Source organism: Balaenoptera acutorostrata, chromosome 8 (assembly GCF_949987535.1).
Source record: "Balaenoptera acutorostrata chromosome 8, mBalAcu1.1, whole genome shotgun sequence".
NCBI lineage: Eukaryota > Metazoa > Chordata > Mammalia > Artiodactyla > Balaenopteridae > Balaenoptera > Balaenoptera acutorostrata.
The window spans coordinates 41,429,616-41,445,179 of record NC_080071.1 but is presented as its reverse complement, the minus strand read 5'-3'; positions in this window follow the sequence as shown (position 1 = coordinate 41,445,179).

The window sequence follows — 15,564 nt, the reverse complement described above, 5'->3', positions numbered from 1 at the left end:
CCTGTGCATCTGAAGTGCTATAAGTACAAAATTACACAAGTATTTGTAAGCTTCACTGTTGATCAGTTTACGTAAATTACGGCACATCCATAAAGTAAAGCATGAAATAGAGCTTCATGTTGCTGTGGAACAATCTCTAAGATATTTGGTTAAGTGGGGGGAAAGCAAGATGTAGAACAATGTGTTTTACAAACTACCACTTGTACGAAAATATGTTTTCTTTTATATGTATACAGTCTCTCTGGAAGGATAGACAAGAAGCTGGAAAAATTACCTTCACAGAGGGACATGGGTGAGCTGGAAGCCAAGGTGGGAAGGACACTGTAGTTTTGTAGTTTAAACCATGTGGATGTATTCCCTATTTAAAACTAAATACATTTTAAACCTAAGGAATAGTACATGATTAAAAGAAACTAAGTATTAATGTGGCTTTTTTTAAATCAATAAAACCACCTCTGAAACCTTTCGTTTGAAGAAAAATTTGTCACATTGAATGTGAATATAAATTTAATCTAAATTTAGTGTACCTGTGACAAAACTGAGGTTTCCATTTTTCTCTATAAAAAGAAATACAGTGGTCCAAAGGAGAGAAATTATTTGTAAAAGGCATAAAATTAAGAGTAATGAAATACTAAAACCATTTTACGCACACAGTTTGACACTCTCTAGAGACCTGGGTTGAGGAATATTCTTTCCAAAGAGTTAGGATGTTTTGGGCCCTCTACTCTGGGCTGAACCGCTTGGACAGTGAGAAAAGGACGTTGGAAGCAGCACTAGTTGCTCACCGGATATCTAAAAGTAGAAAAGTCAAGAACTATTAGGAGTAAAAAGAAGTAGGAAAAAAAACAAAAAAAAAAGAAGTAGGGAAGGTATATACAGTCTTTAGTAGAGAAGGAATGCGATCTGGACCATTTGGATTCAAATCAACCTTGACAAAGAACTGTGCTTTTAGACCTTAGCCATTGTCTTCCGAATGCGGCCACACGCACAGGCACAGAAAGAGGTTGATAAAACTGGCACAAGAACAAGGTCTATTACAAATTTCTGTGTTAAAATGTTCATTTGTTAAATACAAACATTTAACATATGCCATTGTTTCTGTAATCCTGATTTAGTAGCTCTTTATTTAGTATTATTCTAGGGGCCTCACAAAATGAAAATATCTGACAAGCCGTAGAGAAGACCCTGAGTACTCAGGAAAGCTGGAAGATAGGTTTAGAAAGGAAAAAGAAAACTCAACAGGTTTTGGATCATGAGACCTGGGGAAACTGGGACTGGAGAGGGCTATAAGAGCACTAAAGGGATAAGGCCGGCGTGGGTGAGGCACAGACAAGGCAGTGCTTCTACCTTCTACCTAAGAAAACCACCCTAACAAAAAAGAAATGCATTGGAATCCTTGACTTTTGTTTCATGACCTGATAAAAACATTCTACCCTTGATATGCCTCTTTTCTTTTTTGTTGATCTTCATATTATTCACTATATTTCAAAGGTCAATATAAACTATGCCACCGAGATGGTTAATTTTATGTGTCAACTTGACCAGGCCATGGGGTGCCCAGATATTTGGTTCAACATTATTCTGGGTATGTCTGGGAGGGTGTTTCTGGATGAGATGAACATTTGAATCTGTAGACTTGAGACCAGCTGGGACCTGGGACCCTTTGCTGCAGGGCTGCAGGGCTGCACCTGGACACACCTCTCCTCCAGCAGCAAAATACAAAGAAACTATAAGGGACTAAAAATAACTGTAGGCATGTGCAGTTGGGGCAAATTCTGGACAACAAGATACAAGAAGACCAAAAAAACCCAACTGCCACTTCTGAAGAGCTGGGAGCAAAAGCAGGTGTTGGGAGAAAAGCAGGGTACTGCACATGCCTCCTGCATAAAACACCACCAAAGGGGTGGGAAAAACACCTAAGCCTCCCCTCCGGCCCCACTCCTGGACACACCCCTACCCTCACCCTTGGGGAGCAAGCAAGGGAAACTGTTACTTTTTTTCACTCCCCCCTGCTGCAGCAGGGGCCCCAATAAAACCTTGCCTGAATTCCCTGTCTGGCTTCTTATCAATTTCTATTGATTAAGGAAGGACAAGAACCCTGGTCAGTATCAGACTGAGTAGATTGCCCTCGCCAATGTGGGTGATGCTTATCCAATCATTTAAAGGCCTAATAGAATAAAAGGCTGAATAAGAAAGAATTCTCTCTCTCGCTGACTGTCTTCAGCTGGGACATCAGTCTTCTCTTGCCTTCTGGCTCGAACTGAGACTAGAAGTTACACCATCAGCTTTTCTGGTTCTCAGACCTTGAGATCAGACTGGAATTACACCTGGCTCTGGGCTTCTCAGTCTCTGTAGTCACGTGAGCTAATTCCTTATAACAAAGAAATACCTACCTACAAACATATATACATACATACATACACACATATGCCCTTTTAGTTCTCTTTCTAAGCCATCAGAACGCTGACTACTATAGCCACTTTACCAGGTGCTAAGTTCTGTAAAAAGTTCTTAAATAAACATGTAAAATACTTAGTCTTTAAACTACGAATAGATCATTGTTGGGAACTTGGTGTGAAATCAATACTACTACATCTTGTTGAGGGTAAAAATATTCCTTAATTAACATATTCTGTGAACCTAACATTAGAAATATTAAAATATATTGTTTAATATTTTAGAATATTCAATAATCAGAAATGACTAGGTTCTCTTTGGGCAAAGGTATGGGTAAGCAGATAGGTCCAAGAAGCAAAGCAGCAAAGAGATACTCCCATGACAAGGCTGGTCCAACCTTATAGCTTTTGTATAAAATTAGATCAGTGCTCACTAGCGTAAGCACTGACCCTTGAAAACAATATAACAAATTTATTTCTGCATTAAATTTATATCATTCCTTCTTATTGCAAAGTAATATTCCATCATATGGATATATCACAGCTTGTTTAAATGTTCACTTGTTGCAGGACATCTAGGTTGCTTCTAATTTGGGGCTGTTACCAATAAAGTTACTATGATTATCTTTGTATAGGTTTTTATAATTCTTTATTTCTCTGAGATAATGTCTAGGAGTTCAATTACTGGGTCATATAGAAGTTGCATGTTTAGTTTTCTTTTTTTTAAACAAAACACCAAACTGCTTTCCGGAATGGTTGTACCATTTTACATTCTCACCAGCAATGTATGAATAATTCAGTTTCTCTGAATCCTTGCCATCATTTGATATTATTACTGATTTTATTTTAGCTATTCTATTAGGCGTGTAGTGATATCTTCATTGTGGTCTTAATTTGCATTTCCCCAATAGCTAGACTGTTGAATATCTTTTCATGTGCTTATTTGCCATCACTATATCCTCTTCAGTGAAATGCTTCTTCACATCTTACGTCTATTTATATACTGGATTTTTTAAAATGTTTTCAAAGTTTTTTACATATTCTATGTATCAGTCCTTTGTCAGATATGTTTGCAAAAACTTTCTCCCAGCTTTTTTCTCCGTTGCTTTTTTTTTATTCTCTTAACAGGGTCTTTCCTAGAACTAAAGTTTTATTTTTGAATTTTGATAAGCTCTGTCTTTAGGGATTGTGATTTTGCTGTTAAGTTTAAGAACACTTTGCCTAGCCCTAGACCCTGAAGATTTTTTCATGTTTTTTTTCCTAAAAGTTTTAGTGTTTTATGGTTTACATTTAAGTCCACGTGTTCAAGTAATTTTTGTATAAGGTATATAAAGTATTTTGTATAAAAACCTAATCCAAAGTTCATTTTCTTTCTTTTTCCTTTTTTTTTCCCCATTAATGTTCAATTACTCCAGCACCATTGTTTTTTAACAACATTATCTTTCCTCCATTAAATCGCTTTTGCACATTTGTCCACAGTTAGTCAGGCATATTTATGTGAATCTATTTCTAGGTTCTCTATCCCTCTGCCACTACCACACAGTCTTGATTGCTGTGGCTATTTAATAAGTCTTGCAATTAGGTAGATACATTCCTCCCACCTAGTTTTTTTTCAAAATGGTTTTAGCTATTTTAGTTCTTTTGCTTCCCGTATATATTTTAGAATAATCTTTTCTATATCTACAAATAATCTTGCTGGTATTTTGACAGGAATTGAGTTAAATATGTATAACAATTTGAAGAGAATGGTCCTTTACTACTATGTTGTTTGTCAATCCATTAACATTGTATGCCTCTACATTTATATAGATGTTTGATTTATTTCATCAGTGTTGTATAGTTTTCAGCAACAAGTCCTGCACATGATATGTTAGATTTACATCTAAGTGTTTCTCTTCTTTTGAATGATTTAAAATGGTATTTTATTTTCCATTTCAGTGCTCATTGTTAGTATACAGAAATGCTATTAATTTTATCTTATATCTTATGTTTATCTTATCTTTTGACCTTTTGTTTATCTTATATCTTTTGACCTTACTGAACTCACTTATTAGTTCTAGAGGTTTTTTGTAGATTCCTTGGGATTTTCTACAAAAACAGCCATGTCATCTGCAAATATGTACTGTTTCATTATTTCCTTTCTAATCTGTATTACTTTTATTTCCTTTTCTTGCCTTAATGCATGGGCTAGAACTTCCAGCATTATGTTGAATAAGGGAGGTGAGTGTGAATATCCTTGTTTTTTTCTGTCTTATAGGGAAGGCATTCAGTCTTTCACCATTAAGTATAATATTAAGTGTAGACATTTTATAGATTATCCTTATCAAGCCAAGGAAGTTCCCCTCTAGTTCTGTTTTTCTGAAAGTTTTTATCATGACTGTTTACTAAATTTTGACCAGTGTTTTTTCTGTATCAATTGATATGATGATGTGATTTTTTTCTTCTTTAGTCTACCAATATAGTGGACTACATGGATTAATTTTTAAATATTGAAACAGCCTGGTATACCTAGAATGAAACTCACTTGGTAATGATGAATTCCTTTTAGATACTGATGAATTCACGGAGCACTGATTGAAAATTAAGTGTATCTAATTGTCAATTGGACACCCGAACTCCCACCCCCACCCTGTATGACCTTCCACCACTCTCAGGTAATAGGTACTTCCAGGACAACAGACAGCTAAAGAAAGGGTGAGGCATCTATGGAAAAAGGGGGTATTAAAAGAAAGTCTGAATGCCAACAGTAATATTCCAGTCTCCCCACCCCACCTCCCAAACCAGACCATGCTCCAGTCCATACGCAGATTCTGGCAAACAAGATATACTCCCAGGCTGAAAACTGGAAGATTCTTTTGGTTACTAAACTAAACCAAAGAGGAAAATCCTACCTATACCACCATTTATGTGTTTTTACCATGGAAAATCCTTTTTATCCTATAGTGAAACTCACACACTCAGCAAACACAGCCATGCACATAGAACTTCCAATCAGCTTTTTAGTGACTGACTCTTAAATATAAACAATCAAGAATCACCTGGCATTTAAGGAAATCTGCTGATGTGAAAGACAGAAACCAAATGAAATAAGCAGAAAAATAAAAATTTGGAAGAATCAAGAACAATACAGTAAGCTGAAGAAAAGTTAAAAGAGAGACAGAAGATATTGCATTCATGAAGAAAGAGAGCAAGAGACCAGAAAAAGGAATATTCAGAGAACAAGAACGAGCTCTTAAAAACCGAAAACATAATAGAATAAAAGATTCAAAAACAGGTTGGAAGGTAATGTTGAGGATATAGCTTAGAAAATTAAAGAAAACAAAATCAGAGAAAGTATGAAAGCAGGAGAGGAAAAATAAGAAAATAATAGAATCAGATGAGGAGTTCTAATATCCATTAACAAGAGTTCCAGAAAACTATTTCAGATAAAATAAACAGGGAAGATATTATTAAATAATAACTAGTATGTGATTAGGACTGGAATAGAAGACAGAAGTTTCAAAGTGCTGACTTTGAGGAAAACATTTAAACTGATATGTTAGCTATGTGTTAAACTATATTAAGACAAATTTTAGAGATGTAGTAGTATGGAAATGAGTTAATCATAAGAACATAGAAAACTAAGTAAACAAAATAAAATTAGGCAATGAGGGGGGACAGTAAGTTGTATAAGAAAGGAAATTTAATTATAAAATAATATATTGCTTTGCTGTGGAAGACATTTATGCTATCATAATAATGTAACACTAAACATATATTTAACCCAAATGTGATATGGTTTGGGGGGGATGGAATGAGGGAAATTGGGAGAAAGTATGGGAGGGGGTAGTGTAAAACTCCATCTTCCATGGTAGAGTGTTGTATCAATAGATAATGTCTCAAATTGGAAAGCCAAGACTGTATAAATGTGTTTTTGGAAACAGAGCTGTATAAATGTATATAAACGCTCTGTTTTTGGAAACAGAGAGTTTAAAACCAGAAGAAAAGAAAAAGTTACAAGAGTTAAAATTGAAAGCCTGTGGGAAATGGGAATCAGAAGTTGGGGAGGGCTGGAAGAGAGGCCTGGGAATCTCCTCATAAGCTTTGTAATTTTGTTTTACTTTGACTGTAGGTATATTTTATTTTGATTAAAAACTAATTTGAAAATACAGTTGACCCTTGAACAACACAGGTTGGAACTGCTCGGGTCCACTTACATGCCGATTATTTTCAAAAAATACTCCAATACCTCATGATCCATTGTTGGTTGAATCCATGAATGCGGAACCATGGGTATGGAGGGCTAACTGCTGGACTTGAGCATCTGTGGATTTTGGTATCCATGACAGTCTTGGAACCAATCCTTCAGGGATACCAAGGGACGACCGTATAAGTAACAGTGATCACAATGCACTCTGAAAAAAATTTAAGCAATATAGAGTGGTCCGACCAAAAAAGTAAATTTCTCCCCCTTTCCCACTGCCCAAGGTGATGTATCCTCTCTAGTTGTAAAGTGTGTATACTTCAGGGCATTTTTTTCTGCACATGCAAATGTGCACCTAGGTAAAAGAAATGGCTTGGGGGTAAGTAGTTTTTATGCTTAATTTTGTGTCAACTTGGTTAGGCCATGGTATCCAGATATTTAGTTAAACAGTATTATAGATGTTTCAGTGGAGAAATTTTTTGGATGAGATTAATATTAAATCATTAGACTTTGAGTAAAGCAGATAATGCTCCATAAGGTGGGTGGGCCACATCTAATCAGTTGAAGACATTAAGAGAAAACAGACTGAAAGCCCCAAGGGAAGAAGAAATTTTGCCTCTGAGCCTGTCTTTGAACACAAATTGCAATTCTTTCCAGTCTGCCAGCCTACTTTGCAAACTTTGCCTTTGCTTCCATAGTCATTTGGACCTGTTCCTTAAAATAAGTCTCTCTTTTGATCAATCTTTCTAATTGTGTGTGTATATGCACACGTCCTATTGGTTCTGTTTCTCTGGAGAACCTGACTAGTATAGGAGTGTTTTTAAGGATATATTGAGAATAGACTTGAAAGCTGAGAGGAATGAGTCTGAACTAAATAATACAGGATATGAGCTAAAGAAATCCTCAGACAGAAAACGGAAAAGCAGAGATAAACTGATGAGGTGTTTGTGTGTTTGCAGTACAGAGAAATGCATATAGAGGATCATTAATATGAAGCATATTTGTAATTTTAATAGTAATTTAAGAGATGACATGCTGGTGGTTATGTTCACATTAACACAGCTGCAATTCTTCTTTCAGTCAAGACAAAAACGGAAGAAAATTTTGGAAGAGAAGCTGAAATTGTAGAAAGTAGTAAGGAGTCAAACTAACTTACTCTCAAATCCCTGAAGACAGAGCTGGTTTCAAATCCTATTCTGTCTTGAATTTTCTGTGTTGTCTTGGACAGGTTATTTCATTTCTCAAATATTGTGCTCCCACATGTATAAAAATGGGGATAATTATACTTCTCTCACAAAGTTATGGAGATAATTAAATAGGAGAAGGTATGTGAATGTAAAACCCACATTATGTTGGGCAAGACGTCATTAACGAGTAATGAATATTAGTTGCTTCCAGGGAGCACTGTAAAGGACACCAGGTCTTAAGTGACTTTTCCTGGCAGGGGGAGTTTTATTCCTCTCTCATCACCACAGGGGAGTGAGGGGAGAAAAGCAGGGAGGGGAGGAGAGGGGAGGTGAGGGGGAGGATCCTGATTACCAGGGAATAAACCAACTGCCATTTACAAAGCGAATGTAGGTGGGGTGTCCAAGTCAGTGAGACAGAGAGCTTGAGCTACAGGGGCAAGCTAAGAGGACCTGGAGAGAATCTTTTTTGTTCTAGTCCTTGTTTGTCACTGTATGTTCAGTGAAGTTAATTTTTTCTTAGGACTTTCACAGCTGGCACCAGAATTTCTCTTAGGGAAAGAACTGCCTTTGTTCAGGAAGATGTCATGTTTGTGTGCTCTTTCCTTTCCCCCTTAGTGCAGAGCATAGTGGAAAGCAAGATGTCAGAGGACCGGGAAGCCGCTCAGCATGGGATGAAGAAAGGGATTTCTCATTTGTCTTTTCCCCTGTAAATAAAAGGAGCAAAGATGGGTAAAGGTCAGAGAGAAGAAGGGAGGAGAGCCAGCAAGATGGAAAGAAACTGGGAAGAGGTGAGAGGAATCAATGAAACCTTCGGTAGTAGAGGGGCCGAGGAAGGACTATCTGATGTGACTGGGCTTTTTAAGGTATTTGCTTTGCAGTGATGCAAATTTGTATCTCCACTGTCTCCCCATTGGACTTCTGTGTGAGGTGGTTGCTAAGAGGGGCTTTCATCTGTACGTTGGTACTTTTGTTCTCAGGAGCATATATTTTGAAGACCCCAGGGTAGAGATTTTGCACGTGCCCCATCATCCTCAAGGAAACTGTTTTCAGTGAATTCACTTTTTCAACCTTATTTTTCACTCCTTTTCAAAGCAAGTATTCTCCTACACCTATTTCTCAGCATACCATCTACCAAACGTACTTTTTTCATTATCATCAGAGGTATTTCCACACTCTTCTCCTACCTTCTGCTCCCTATTTAATTCCTATCAAAGTTCAGCTCAATAGCTCTTCTTCCAGGAAGTCTTCCTGATTAGTCCATCCCAGACCCAGTCTCCTCTCCACCAGTGCCGCCAACATTAATGGCTTTAGGATATGTGTGTGTGTCATTAATTTGATGATTAATCCCTATCTTTTCATATTTATATACGTTAGTCTCTAGACCAGTTCAGGGAAGGGGCCAGTAAACTCAGTAAAAGTAACCAGGAACATCAGAGTGTGTCATTGTTTAATGTTGTAGAGACAGATGACAAGGAAGTTGTCTGAGTCTCTCAAATTTTCAGCTATATGTTTTAAGCAGAATCATTCATAATAACAAAATCTGGTTAATTATCATTTCTTTGAGATTTTATACTAATTCTGTGTCACAATGCTTTGGCTGATACTCCCAAATTAATCTTCATCATAATCACAAGCTACAAAACATGTCATTTGGGGAGGGTAGGACTCGGGCTCCACCAGTGAGCAGAACGGATCTAGTGTGCTTATTTATCAAATGCTTGTTGAGGTACCTCTCAAAAAGCACCTCCCTTTTAGTCCTAAGTGTAGTTTTCTGGGCACAACATATTTTTGGCTGAGGGTCTTCAATCAATGTCTCTCACATTTAACAATATGGATGCATGCATCCATCAAATTATTTTATTGATCGCTCTATCAATATAAAAATAATGACATTTTGGAGCCAAAAAGCTGTGCACAGAAACACTTTGCTTTGCTTTTTCTTGGTCACTTTTGGTTTCATATGATACTGTTAAAAAAAATCAGTGATAATGACATGCTGTGCTCCCTATGGGACACAGTTTTGCTTCCAGTTTCACTGAGCACTGTTTTGGGGTACCCCTGCACAGCAGTTTACTAGTGCATTACTTGGGAGAAAAATATTCTTGGCCAACTCCAACAAAAATTGCAGACTACAACTACAGAAATTAAAAAAGACCGCCATGAAAATCAAACACCAGTGTTTCGTAGCCTATGAAATACTTCTCTTAACAAAGCACATACACTTTTAACCAGCAAGAGGAGAGGCAGCTTTTTAGAAAGCTATTGTTATCATCTGTGTATCTTGACTGTAGCAATGATCACACGTAAGTAAAAATGATGACTTCCTTTGTGCCCTTATGAAACCGAGCAGGACCCTGTGGGGCTCCTAGGCATGGAAGCATTTCAAACATTTGGTAATCAGGGAAGGGAGGGGATGCAGAGACAAGGGAGCAGCAGTCAAGAAACAACAGTGCAGCCTTGGGGCAGGGTCCTGGTTCTGCCTCGAGGGATACACACAACAATATCTTTGAGCTCTTCTACAGAACTAAAACCCCCAACAAATGGAAGATGTTAGCATTCTTCATTCCAGAGAAGATCACAGCTTGATAACTTCCAGAAGCTCATCAGGAGACCACCTGAGGCCAGATTAAAGAAACCACAGAAACTGATCAGCAGACCACCTGAGGTCAGATTAAAGGACTGCAGGCCCTGCACACACCTTGATCCTTATCAACAACCCTGCCCTTGAACCATTGCTATAAAACTCCTCACCAAATCCTCCCGGGTTGGGACACACAGTTTTTCAGGGCACAAGCCTGCTGTGTCCCCCTGTGCCTGGCAAATCAATAAAGTGATTCTTTTCTACTTCACCCAAAACTCTGTCTTTCACAGATGTAGAGAACAAACATATGGACACCAAGGGGGAAAAGCGGTGGCGGGTGGTGGTGGTGGTGTGATGAACTGGGTGAGTGGGATTGACATATATACACTAATATGTAATATGTATAAAATAGATAACTAATAAGAACCTGCTGTATAAAATAAATAAATAAATAAAATTTTAAAAAAACTCTGAGATTCGATTCAGCACTGGTACACAGAGGCTGAGTTTTCAGCATCACTTATAGAAGACAAATGACCAATAGACGGTTGTAGAAAAAGCATTTCTAAGGACACTGTTCTTGCCTGTTCCCCTGGGAAGAATCCCTCTGCTGTCAACAACACAATTGTAACAGCGGTGGTCTGCCTACACACATCTTGACCAGCTGTTTCAAACAGCATATGTGAAAATCATATTGGACGTTTATTAAAATGCAGATTCTAGGATCACTTTGCAATAATTCCTGTGAATACATTTGGAGTGGGGCCCAAGCACTCATATATTAACTTCAGCCCAAATGAGGAGTTGTGGAATCACACTTTAAGAAACACTGCTTTGGATCTTGGACAACATGGGGCCTATGTTCTCAATGGTGAGAAATGGAAATAATGTTGATGGGTCTCCCGCCAATATTGCTCAGGACCTGAGCCAGTCTGGGCTCTGAGGTCGTTAATCGCGTCTGCAACAGCATGCTGCACTAGGGAAGGATGGGCTCTAATATGAAGATTTCTAGTAAGGGAGGTTCGCTATAACAAGGTCATAGAACTGGCAGTTGATTTGGTACAGAACGTTTGATACTCAGTTTCAAGGCTCCCGTGCAAACTTATAATTATCAAAACAGCAAAACACTTCAGTGCTGCATTTTTGGTGGTTCAATTGTGTGGATAACTTTCTCTTTAATTAAATAAATAGCATTTGATGTAAATTGAGAAAGTCTGACTGGGCAGGTTGTTGCAGACATTGAGTCCTCACAATAATGATTAATTTGGGGGGCATTTCAATACATAGGATCAGTTTTAGAATTGGGGCACAGTGCTAGCAGCAGAAGAAGCATCCTAAGATAGTGTGCCTTATGGTCTATTCTCTTTGGTGTAACGAAAGGTCATTGGCCTTGTAGTTGCAGCATCCTGAGTTTGAATCTTGGTTCTGCCACTTTAGCTTTGCAACCTTGGGCAAGTACTTAGTCTCAACAAAATCTCCTATACTGAGGTTTTTTTTAAAGGAATCAAAGAAATCCCATATGGAGATGACAAGGCATAGCTGTAGTGATTCTCACCCTCTCTTACTCTTACTCCCTTCTTTAGTAATACATTTCCTTTCTTGATTGACAGCATGACTATGTAGCAAGTCATCCAAACTAGAAGGTTCAGGGTCATTTTAAAAAATCCACCCACTTCTTCACGTTTCTTATCCAATTAGTCAGCAAGTCGATCAACTCTGCCCCTAGAAACCTCACCCACACCATCCGCTCTATCAGGCCTTTATACTTGACGCCTCCTTTATCTAGATTGTTCTTCCCCTTCTATTCCTCTATAGGAGAGAGGGTGATGTCTCTTGCTTTTAGAATGTCACAAAGCCTTTGATCATTCAGTGCTGCACAGGCTTCCTGCGGGTAACAAGGCAGCTGAATGTCACACAGTGCTGTCAGAACCACAGCACTGCACACCTGCATTGCGCCCTATGGCTCAGCTCCTTCTTCAGCTGGATCCAGGCTCTAGGAGTTAGAGTGACCTTTTAACACAAGCTCTGGGTGGAGTCTTGAAGATGGACATGATCCTTAAAGCATATAGTCAATACCTATCCCTGCCCTCTCTTGAGGCACCTAAGGCCTGTGCAAAACAATGCCCACTGCCAGCTTACCCCCTGGGCCTTACCCCTGAGGAAAGAGAAAGGGAATCACCCATTTCACAGGTAGCTTAGGTCAGATAAAGTGAAGGCACTGTAAAATAAGTGATTCTCAGAAATCAATATATCTGCGATAAATGATGGGCCTAGATATTAAAGAGTACAATTATACAAAATAGAAAGTGATGACTGAAAGGAACAAGAATTTTGTTGCCTTATTCTTGTTGCTGCCAATTCCTAGAACCAAGTTCTAAAGGTTTGAATGCCAATTACTGAGAGCACAATTATATACCTGGTGGTGGCACACTTAGAACTGGGAGGAAAAGAAAAGCAGCACGCACAGGCCCCAGGGACTGGTCCATGGTACCTAGTCAGGAAACCTGTCCTCAACTGGGTTAAACACATTTAGGACCTGACAATGGTTAAGAGATTTATTCAGACATTTGCCAAATACAAGACAGCCTCATGAGGTTACTACAAGAAAGTGTTCTGGGATTTGGGTGGAGGCATGGATCCTTTTGCAACATCATGACAAGGAAGACTTCCACGACACAAGTTACCTACTGCTTTATTGTTCCATCTTCTTTAAGTTCATCTATGGTCAGAAATGCTGACGCTAAGTAAAAAAATAAGCCTCCTATGAGAGGGTGGAGTAGGTGCAGTTAATCATGCAATTAGAGCTAGAAAAAGAACTAGTCAGATTGTCTAGGAAATAGGGTTCCTTTTCTGAAAATAAAGATTATGAGGAGCTATTTGATATTGTACATTCAAAACACACAGTAACTGGGGCTTCCCTGGTGGTGCAGTGGTTGAGAGTCTGCCTGCCAATGCAGGGGACACATGTTCAAGCCCTGGTCTAGGAAGATCCCACATGCTGCGGAGCAACTAAGCCCATGCGCCACAACTACTGAGCCTGTGCATCTGGAGCCTGTGCTCCGCAACAAGAGAGGCTGCAACAGTGAGAGAGAGGCCCACGCACCGCGATGAAGAGTGGTCCCCGCTTGCCGCAACTAGAGGAAGTCCTCGCACAGAAACAAAGACCCAACACAGCCAAATATAAATAAATAAATAAATTTTTTAAAAAAACCTACAGTAACTGACATTGATGGAGCACCTAATTTTGCCAGGCTCATGTAGAGTTACACTACAATCCTGATGAAACTGAGCAGGACCCTGTGGGATTCCTGGGCATGAAAGCCTTTCTGTCCCCTGTTCCTTGTTTGTAGGGAACAAGACTCTAGCCTTCATGACCTTCCCTGAGTCCCAAAGGGCAGATTCAAACAGTTGCTAATCAGGGAAGGGAGGGGATGCAGAGACAAGGGAGGTGCAGTCAGGAAACAACAGTGCAGCCCTGCGGCAGGGTCCTGGTTCCCCCTCATGGGAGACGCATAACAATATCTTTGAGCTCTTTACGAACCCGAAACCCCCAACAAATGGAGTTAGCATTCTTCATTCCAGAGAAGACCACCTGAGGCCAGATTAAAGAAACCAGAGAAGCTCATCGAGAGAGATTACCTGAGACCAGATGAAAGGAGTGCATGCCCTGCACATACCCTAATCCTATCAGCAGCCCCACCATTGAACCATTGCTATAAAACTCCAAATTCCCCAAATTTTACCAAATTCCTCTGGGTTGGGACACACAGTGTTCAAGGGAAGGAGCTTGCTGTGTCCCCCTTTGCCTGGCAAAGCAATAAAGCTATTCTTTTCTACTTCACCCAAAACTCTGTCTCTGAGATTCGATTTGGCACTGGTGCACAGAGGCTGAGTTTTCAGCATTACTGTCAACCCGTATCTCATTATAGCAACCCTAAAAAATACGTACTACTGCGATGTACATCTTATAGATGAAAAATTTAAACCACAGAGAGGTTAAGTAATTTACCCAAGGTTAAACAGCTAACATGGGGTAAAGAGACCATGTGGTTAACTGCCACACTATATGCACCATCTTACTGTGTGATACTGAGAGATTTAACTAATCAAATTTTGTCTGCTTCTCATAAACTGGAAAAACAAACCCTTGTTAAAAGCTTTAAGGTAATGATCAAATCATACTTCCTCTCTACTGAGCATAAAACTGTAACCGAGTAGGACACTATGGGGCCTTCCAGGGACAGACCTCTCCCCAATATCCTCTGCTTTAGCTTCTCTCTGAAGTACCTAGATAATAGTATCTGATACACATTTCCTGAGTTGTTTTACAGATGCTAAAACCCACACCATGTAGCCCTCCAGCCTACTGGAGCCTAAGGATTGATAATGTTAATCCCTGTGACACGGCCCTGTTACCTCACTATCAACTGATCAGAGAATTGCCCAGAAACTGATCACATACCCTGGGATGCCCCTCTGTCACCCTGTCTTTAAAAATGCTTTGCTGAAACCCTTCAGGGAGTTCGGGGTTTTTGAGCACTAGCTGTCCTGAACTCCTTGCTCGGCGCCCTGCAGTAAATGGTACACTTTGCTTCACCACAACCCTGGTGTCAGTATATTGGTTTTACTGCACGCAGGCGAGTGGACCAAAGTTTGGTTCCGTAACAAAACTAAAGATTTAATTAATCCAGATAACAAGATTATACTGTAAAAAAAATATACCATAAGAATAGAGGAAAGGGAGGTACTATCTTGATGAAAACCAGGGTGGGGAAAGGCCAAAGTTTTCCTATTAAAAACAGAAAGAGGGCTTCCCTGGTGGCGCAGTGGTTAAGAATCCGCCTGCCAATGCAGGAGACACGGGTTTGAGCCCTGGTCCGGGAGGATCCCACAGGCCGCGGAGCAACTAAGCCCGTGCGCCACAACTACTGAGCCTGTGCCCTAGAGCCTTCGAGCCACAGCTACCGAAGCCCGCGCGCCTAGAGCCCGTGCTCCGCAACAACAGAAGCCACAGCAATGAGAACCCCGTGCACAGCAACGAAGACCCAACGCAGCCATAAATAAATAAATTTTAAAATTCTATAGATTTCCTTCATGTCACATTTTAAGATAGGAATGTACATTTTCCTAGTCAAAACCCCCCTTGCCCTCTCTCACAGGAAATTGTGCCAGGGAGTGGGAGACGTGGCTGGCGGGGCAGAGAGGATCTGGAACATA